The following is a 10,069-nucleotide window of genomic DNA, read 5'->3' on the forward strand; positions in this document are numbered from 1 at the left end:
TTTTTCTTGTGAAAAGTCTTCTATATTCATAAGAATCAGATATCATTTGAATTAAAACAACATATATTCATTAAACTATGTGTAATTTAAGTCTTATAGGACTGTAAGTATGTTTTATTTTATCATTTTGTACTTTCATGACTTGGCTGTGGTTTTCTACAGCAGTTTGTTCAAATTTCTGACCAGTTGAACAGTTTTTTTTTTTTTTATAAAACAAATAGCAATTTGGTCAGAATTTTGAAAAAGTTGCCATTGGTGGATAACAACACTAAAAGTCAAGTCTCAGTAATAGCAGGTGATGATGAATATTGCATTCATGGCGATAAAAATGCTAGAAAATCAAATGGTCGTCCACTTTAAGGGTTTCCGGCATGTTTATTCTTCCGGAGTCCCGGATGGACTTCATACTACTGCGTTAGTTTATTTTGTGTGTGTTGCATGGTTTAATACTTTTTTTCAAAGTGTGTATTGTTTCTTTTGTTCATAGTCTTGTCTTTCTTTTTGTCCTGCAAAGTCTTATTTCGAATTGATTTTAAACTTTAACATGTGTTCATGTTTTGGAAGTACGGATTGTTTCTGGATTTGGAGATGTATAACTAATAGACAATAGCCGTTTACAAATCTGCCTTGACATTAAGATTAAGTCTTAAAACATACTATAACTAACAAAATTTTAACATGAGTACAATGGGTTTCGCCAGTGGACTTGGAATTGTTGATATATATAACCAGACTTGTTACGATTGCAAATTAAACAACTCTACACCAGAGACCAAATGACAAAAAAGCGTTCCGCCTTCAACCAGGAGCAAAACCCATACCATGCATATGGCAAGCTTGAGTATCGTTTTGTGTACTTGTTTGCCTGTTTATATATTTTTTTCCTTCTTGGTAAGTGTTGTTTGTTTAAAATTAATTTCATTTCTCCATCGTCCCCTTGAAATCGTCTTTTTAATGCGTAAGAATGAATCAACTTGTAAGAATCTACTAGTAATAAAAAGTTATGTTGAAACTTTCGCAAATGTATGTTTTATGGAAACATAAAAGTTTAGAAATTATCTTTTTGATCTCTTTTAGATTAAAAAAGATGATTAATAATTGTACTGTTTATCACTCATTACGTACGATGACAAGTTTTATTGCGGAATTAACTTCAAGTCTGTATTTATAATTTTAAACACTTATTAAAAGTTTCTGCATTGAAATACTGAACTGATTTAACATTGGAATGTGCAAGTTCGTGTCCTCCTTGTACTTTCGTTGGTGTTGCAATTTTGAAAACAGCTGAATAATTCTGCCGCCAATATTACAGAATAGGTCGGCATAAATTCATTTCGGTAGATCAGACACCTTTTGTTTGATTTCAGTAACTGAGAACATTTTTTGATATTGTACTGTTTTAAAATGTGTGCATGTAGTTGTGTGTTTCTTGTCTGCCACGAAATTCGTGAAAGGAAAGACTTGATGAACCTTAACTAATTTCAATACTTTAAGGGTAAACTTTTTTTTACAGTCACACTTTCACACTGAACAATTTTTTTTATGATAAAATAGCAACATATGATAAGGAAAGGTCACAAAAATTAACATCTAACGGAAATGTCACGAAAATTTCACAGATACCATGTAGATTAAAATCTTGTCCCTCATTAATCCGTATTTTAATAGTTTGTGGTCTTAGTTTTGATATTGTAAACGTCATTTCAAATGTTGGAACAGTAACTGGCATTCTTTTTCAAACACACAAGGAATTTTACAAAACTTTCATCGTAATGGAAACCAGGAGATAGTATTTTGAGCGAAAACAAATCATACTCGTCTTCTTTTTTTCAATTTTTGTTCTCACCCGTAACGACAGTCTCGCAGACGAGACAAAATGATCCTACATGTGTCGGTGTCATTCAGGACGGTTCGTGGTTGAATATGCTAATAGGCATCATAAGTCCTCATGAAATTTAATCAAAATTGGACAATTTTTTTTAAGCGTCTTTATCAAAATTTTGTTATCTCGGTTTTTTTATGTGTTTTGTTATTATTGTTTGTTGTTTGTTGTTTGTTGTTTTTTTTTTTGTTTTTTTTTTGCATTGGCTATTTCGCCAGCTCTGATTAAAATGCCCTTATTCTAAAGCCGACAAAATAGACTATTTCTATATAGAAATTGCTATTTACCGGCACCAGCAATATCATGAGTGAACTTTCTATTTTGAAGGTTCTTTAATTTAATATTTTCTTTAATATGAAAAAAAAAAGTAAAATCACAAAAATACTGAACTCTGAGGAAAATTCAATCGGAAAAGTACTATGAAAAAGTATCCGAAACGGCAAAATAGCCACTGCCTTTTTTGTCAGTCACTATCACTCTTTTACGCCGACATTAGCAGTCGCAGGAAAGACGCTGATATCGCTATTACTTCTATACTAATATACTTTCCAGTACATTCTAAAGTGCTTTTACGGATTTATCTCATCATGAACATTTAAAAGACCCCAAAAATTGCAAGGACATATATAAGTGCATGAGTACGTGCGGAGCTAGTACATGAATTTGTGAGGAGCTAAATGATTGATAATGAGCCAAAAGAGCCAACATTTATCTATCAAATGTCAAGCGAAATTATTCATATACAAAAAAATATATTCAGTAATGCCATGGAAGTAATATTTAATATTACTTACATGGTTATGCATAACTAGAATATTAGTTTTATGTGCAACTGTTATTTCAACGGAATGTGATTTTGGCTAATATGTATACATTTTAAAAAAGAAAATGTAAATTGCGATCGAATGGACTGTTCATGATATCATCGAGTTTGCTTAAAAAACCAACTACTCATAAAAATCTTAATTAGTGCCAATATATAAAATAGTTTACAAATGGTTCTGTAACACTGTGTCTTTGTATTACTGAACAAGCTATGTTTGGGAATTTTAGTGGCAACACCATAGTCCTTCAATTTATGTTTAATTTCAACCACGGTCAAATTTGATGACGTAAAGCCTTTATATCATCATTCACTTTTGCAGTCGGTTGTCCACTAAATTTTTCAGACATCTTTAACTAACACTGTACTTGTATTCAGTGTTATTTAAAAAACGCGAGTTGGTATTATATGATTTTAACGGTTTCAATTGCCGGTAACGAATTTTGTAGAACACTACCATCCTCTGTCCTTACAAATATTTTCTTATACATAAAATGTAGTCTAGGAGAAAGTCTAATAGTAAAATCAACTGTTATAGTTAGTCCTTGTCCATTAGAATTATATTAGTTAATCCGATAATTCCACGACTCTCTTGGTGGCAGTCTACTAAAATCGTCTACCAAATTCAGTAATGCAGTTCATCTGTTTGAAAACAATATCTGTATACATCCACGTCAAATCTTAAAGACACGGAGTGACATCTATTCCCGGGTTTCAGTCTATTTCGAATGATATCTTCAAATGTGTTTGCTGCATTTAGGCGATCATGAGGGTTAATATTGCTACATTGTAGGCATATATTCACAGAGAGAGATCTCTGGTCAATGTGGCATGTTGTTTCCCACATTGTGTCCGGATAGCCACACCATTTTACTATAGGAATAGATCATCCTGAAAAGCAATTGTATAAGGTGTTAAAGAACTCAAGTACAATTATCAATATTTTTCTCGATTTTAGGAATTGCCAATAATTGCTGAACCGAGGTCAACGTATTATAACAGGGGTTTTCGTCGACCCTGTTATATTTAGAATTCGGGGGAAAAGTCACCAGATACTGATGAAACAAAACTAAGTTTAGCTTTACGATGGTTTATATACAACTTCTTCAATAGTGCAATACATTAATTACAATAAAAGTACAACGGTAAAGATTCCGAAAAGACAAAACAAATGGTAATTCCAATAAATGTTCTATACTAAACACAATGAATGTCACGTATCATCAAATATTTGTCCCCCAAAGTGGAACTCTACCACAGTCAGTGTGAGAATATGGCTATTGAACATTACCTTATGAAAAACATATCTAGATTCTCAGGAGGGCAAACCCTACCCAATTGTTTATGCAATTAACTTTATATTCCTGAAATATTTGCCACTGGATGTTAAGCAAGCAACAGCAATTTAAAAAAAAATCCTTGGCATATAAATATGAATATCTAAATTATTGAATACAGACAGTAGATAGTTGAGTCTTTCAATTGATAATTTTTGTTAAGCGTTTTGCCACTGACTTGTTGAAGCAAGCCATGCAGTGGAAAGGTCAAATGCCTATGTTAGGAAACTAACAAAGAATTGTTTTATATGATTGTGTGTTTAATTACAAATGACAGACGCTTAAATTATGTGAGAAATCAAGCCCTATAAAATTAAATATCAAACTAAAAATTGATTTAGTTGTTTAAACGTAATATTAAATGCAAATATACATGTTCCACTTTGTTTAAAAAAATAGTTCTTTTCATATACTCGCATATTCAAAAGTCGTCAAATGATAAAGTAAAGATGAAAATTCTGAAGTCGATATCACACTGGGTTATTGCCTTGTAGAACCTAAGATTTGAACAAAACACTGATTCCCCGGCCACCCGTCAATTCCAGATATGGTAATTATGTCATAAAATTAATATATACTTGACGCCTGACGACTGGCGACTGATGGCTTATATAGTCGAGATCAATAAACACCTAAAATGTGAATATCAATTCATTTAGATGTACTTGTCTTTAAAGGAAATTATTCTAATTACTTTCAAAATAAATTCGAGTAAAAATTCAAACAAAATCAGGCCAAAAACAAGTATTCTGTAAGGTTAGCAATAGAAATTATGAAAGGGTGAACCAATGAAATTACAATATCATACTGTTGATTTTTGTTGCCATTTATGCATAAGGTACGCTTCACTTTAAATTTCGAATCTAAAACGATGTACTGCAGTGACTGTCTATCATTTTTTTTTTGTAATGAAATTCCCCCCAAAAAAAGAATTCGAAATGAACATGGTTTATAATTATGGTTCAATTCAAAATGCGAGCTCATTATTTGCCCATCCACGATGTCAAGGTAGAACAGAATAAGCATACAGCATCAAATACTCTATGTTTATGGTATGAATGAAGAAGATGTGGTGTATATAGGTACACGTCAACGAGACAGCAACCCAACGTCAAATATTATAATTAAAAGACATTTCCAGGGAAGTATGTTGTCTTCAACAATAGACAATAATCAACAATGTCTTTTCAAAATGTCAGTTTTAAATCGAATCGAGTCTATAAAAGTTGTGAATAAATTAATAGGAAACAATCAATGATTTGCCATTAACGTTTATTTCGTATCATAAATCAAAACAGAAAACAAATAAAATGTATATATAGCTTAAGACAGACGTGACTCCCCCCTTTTTGTTTTATCTCGATTAGTGGACGGGTAATACGACGAACGTTTTACTTTAAAGTAACAGTTAGAAAAAGATACACAAATCAGTTACTATCATCAAACTTTTATGAATGCCATATATATAATAGGTATTGAACATATTTTATCTTCTTTGCTTTTAATGGAATATCGTGTTCGGAATACTGGGTCATACTGATTTCGAATAAAACTTCTTTTCATTGTACTCGAAATGATGGTAGTGGACAGACTTTAATGAATTATTCAAACTACAGCTTTTAATACTTGCAAATTTAGAACGGGTGATATTTTTTTAAAACTCTACATGCATAGATTTCATGATTCGGGAGAGGAGCTTGACTCGTAGTCAAATGTACAAAAATCAGACAGTGTAGCCACCATAAAATAGTCTTGAAATTTGGTATCACACAGATCACTAAATAAATTGTACTATACGTTTTTACTAATTACTCCTCATTGAACTAATAAAAGACTGACTCTGCCTGAAAATTAGTTTACAAACATACTGCATTTGATTTTCGAATAGTTACTTAAGGATGAAATGTTATTTCGTGTGAAAATTCTTGAAACTGCATCAAACCCATTTTTTCGTCCTGTTCTTCTATGACCATAGTCTAAAATTCGTGTTTATTAAAGAATGTCTGTTTTTTCAGTCATGTAGTGTTCAAATATTATGTATGGGGATATTTTCTCTCTTTTCCTTTTATTTTCATTTCTAATAGACTTGTATTTGTGGGGAATAACTTTAGTGACATTTTTCTTACTTTTATTTCGGGTCGTAAGCAACTTGTATTTTTGAAGAAAAAAAACGACCACAGAATTGAAAAATAATGATATAGTGGAATAAAAAAAATAACGTGGTAGTATAAAATACAAGATAAGTACCTTTCTGGGGTTCTGTTCCTTTGCTATAAGTCTTTCTATCTGGAACGAACCATCAATGATTTGTCTGTTTACTACTTCTTTCTTAGCACTACGAGGCTGGCAAAGGTTCACCAACGCATAGACGTTTCCAGTCAAGATTATTCATTACGGCGACAAAGATTATGTGCAGATGTCATTTTTTTTTTTTTATAAAGATAGCTTTCATTATCGAGTCTGTAATAGTTCAAATATTCGTGTGCAGCAATTTATTTAATTGCCTTCGTTTTATTGGTTTGGTAATATTATAAAGAATATTCCAGGTGACCAGCGCCTGCTGGGGACACTTCAGGTAACACACTAGCATGTCATAATTCACGTGTACATGCTTTACGTAGATGTCAAGTGACTAAATAACGATTTCTTAAATATGTTTTCATCTGATTAAAATATAAACGCAATTCAATGAAGGAATTTATTAACAAACATAATTATAATATTATGTCTTATAATTAAAGCACATCCATCATTATTTTCATTTTCTGTAAGTTATATGTTGTCAGTAATTAAAAGACAAAACACTATCTCGAGAACACTATACATGCATTATTCTGTGAAACATGATCTATAACATATTATACACACAGACTACTGTCTTGCTGTAATTATATCAACAAATACATTGTACCTCTGATGCGATAGTGTGCAAAAATACCCATTTTTAAATAACATAATTACGGGGGTTATCATTATGATATTTTGAAATAAAAAGTACCATATTATTCCTCATTATCCCCCGTTTTTCATGATCTAAGGGAAAACTTTACATTCCTAATGCAAGTTATATTAATTTATTTTTAAAAAAGTGCCATATACAAATAATCCAATAATGTCCCTATATGGACAGTCAAATTTTTCATGACTGCATTACTTATTTTCAAATAAAAAAATACGGGTCAGTCATTAACTTTATTTTAAATTTGAAAACATTATTTGAAAGACAATAGAATTGTTTTGTTCATTATCACAGGGAAACTGATGAAAAGTGTACTGGATTCATGCTACAACCATTAAAAGAAATATATCCTTAATAATCTATATGAATTTTTCATTTTCCTTATTGACCGATACTAATTAAATCTAACGCATGCGCGGCAGGGGAGGGACACATTCTTGGATATGCGGATTGTTAGATAGGGTGTTAACCTGTCTCATAAAACATTACATATTTTTAAACGGAGACTTTCAATACCATATGCAAACTCAGTTCGCGCCCTATGCGATAAAGTAACGGGAGTTGTAAGTTGGAATGCAGAATTCTGTCTGTCTGTATTTGTGAGTGTTTTTGTTGATTTCTCATTAACGTATAATCCCAATCACCACCATCATTTCCCTTGTCTATATTTCAAACACGGATTATATTCTTCGAATATTTCATTGTTCACAGTTGCGTAATGATAATCATGAGCATAAGAAAAAAATTTGTTCGATTTGCAGATTTAGCAATAAAGTTTTGGTATATGGTAATGATTACGAATACTGATATAAAAAGAAGATGTGGTATGATTGCCAATGAGACAACTCTCCACAAGAGACCAAAATGACACAGAAATTAACAACCATACGTCATCGTACGGCCTTCAACAATGAGCAAATCTCATACCGCAATTCAAACGAGAAAACCAGCGACCTCATTTGTTTACGAAGTATATTTAAAAAAAAGCACTAGAGTGCTAAATCTATAATAGTTAAGAAAACAAGCCAATCAAAAATTTATTATTTATTTCTTCATTAATTTCAAGCTTTTTTCCTGAATTTTAAACTATAGCAAATCGATGTCCATCATTTTAAGCTTAATTTTTGTAGAATCCTCAGTTGCACCATCAAAAGGCACACCACTCCACGTTTTCCCATCGTCTGTTCGAAGAGAAGGAATGCAATCTGCTGGAGTCAGGGCTTGTGTATTGCCTTTTTTCAGCAGACGTTTTCTCTCCCATGGCGGTGCTGTCAATTCAGCTTCGGGTACTTTAGCCCAAACACTTTCAACTTTCAACGGAACAAGCCTCGGGATACCAACACGTTTAGACGCATTCTCCTCAGCTGTCGGTTTCAATATTCCCAATGATCTCAGTTCACCAATAGTTTGTTCTTCCACTGTCTTCGGTCTGACGATACCTTCTTTTCCAAGTTGATATAATATATCATTCTGACCTGGCCTTTTGGAAGTCACTGGGTTTAATGTATCGAATGGCTCATCGGCAAAAACATTATTCCTACGAACTCTTAAGATGTCGTCATTTTTCAAGAACAAATGAGGCCTTGTTTGTTTTGGTCGAGTTGAATCCTTTTCTATACCAATATGTCGTGTCTCTTTAACATTGTCTTCCTTTATATCTTGACTGTTTTGCAAGACTTCTGTGTTTTCTGGTAGCTTTGATTTTTTCGTTTCATTCCCATACATGCAGAGGCGTTTTTCCGCATCGCTAACAGGTTGAAATGTATTCTTCTCTATGTCGGCTGCTGTATCAGAATGAATAATCTGATTTGTCACTGTACGGTTAGACTGATTGGTAAATGCTGGAACCGTGTTTTCAGGTTTTATATCATCCTGTAACTTTTTGTTCGTGCCTGTAGTTCCATGGTTGTCAGATTTGTTTGGGTTATCGTTGATAATTTCGATCAAGGGAGTCTCTTCATCACTGAGACTTGACAAACTACCGGTGCTGATAGAACTGCTTTCGGCATTAACGGACGAAAATGTGTGAAAGCTCTCAACTAATATTAGGTTTTCACTATTTTTAGACTTAATAATCGGTCTTTCCTGAGTCGTACTTACATTGACGCCCATAGTGCAGTCCATACAACTTCCTCTCACCACGTTGTCCCCCAACGGTTCCTATAACGCCGGTATACGTCATTTAATTGTCATGTCTTAGTTACAGGATTCGTCAAAAAGAAAGGCGCGCTTTCTCCTGTGCAATGGGGTCTGCAGCTGGCAAATGCAGTCTTGAAGCCACAGAACAAAGATCAGCATCACAGTCCTTGTCAAGCAGCACGGAACTTTTACGCAAAGAAATTCAACATTCCAGACGAGTTGGTAGTGGAAGTTCAATAAAAGAAAGGAAGAAATCAGCAAGCAAATGTTACACAGAAAAGACGTATGCTCGTAGATCGGCGGGTAAAGGACCAAAGTATTTGTACAAAAAGAAGGAGACACGATTTGTAAATACAACGCCGTTTCCATATACTCGGCCGAAATTAGTTCGCATGAAAGCCAAAGATAGCGTTTTAAATAGTGATAGTCACGATAGGTCAAGATTCTCTACTTCATACAGTTACAATGTTAAAGGTACAGTTGTCCAGAGAGATGTTCTTGACCTTCGTAAAGAAGATATTTTTACTGAAGATAGACGAAATTATTGAAAACTTTGAAATTCTCTGGTTTTAATTTAGAAGACTTTATTACATATTTACATTCTGTTCAATTAAATCTATAAAAAATTGTAATAAAAATATGATAAAATATACTTTCTGAGATTTCCATGAATAAAAGGAGATGTACTTTAAACATTTGTTGTCGTTATTATTACAATAAACAATGATAGAAAAAAGACAAATATATCGCAATGATAATAATCTTTGCGCAGTGTATATAAATAAAAGTAGGTATGTGTGTGTATGTCAGCAAGACATTAACCCAACGACATAAGTATCACAAAATCATGAGAAGGACAACAGATAGGCCTAGTCTTCAACAGTGGACAAACGTTTATATGCATTACTTCAAGGTCTAAAAGGTCCCAT

The 10,069-nt window shown here is 32.9% G+C and overlaps 1 protein-coding gene across 1 annotated transcript in view; it reads right to left on the bottom strand.

Moving 5' to 3' along the window:
• The window catches only part of LOC143068832 (complement C1q tumor necrosis factor-related protein 3-like), a 59,464-nt gene extending 50,307 nt beyond the window's left edge, over nucleotides 1-9,157 (bottom strand). Inside the window, exon 1 of the transcript XR_012976254.1 lies at nucleotides 9,102-9,157. The gene's annotated coding sequence lies outside the window, so the exon portion shown is untranslated. The remainder of the gene's footprint in view (nucleotides 1-9,101) is intronic.
• Between the last annotated feature and the right edge of the window lie 912 nt (nucleotides 9,158-10,069).

This window comes from Mytilus galloprovincialis, chromosome 3, assembly GCF_965363235.1.
Source record: "Mytilus galloprovincialis chromosome 3, xbMytGall1.hap1.1, whole genome shotgun sequence".
Taxonomy (NCBI): Eukaryota; Metazoa; Mollusca; class Bivalvia; order Mytilida; family Mytilidae; genus Mytilus; species Mytilus galloprovincialis.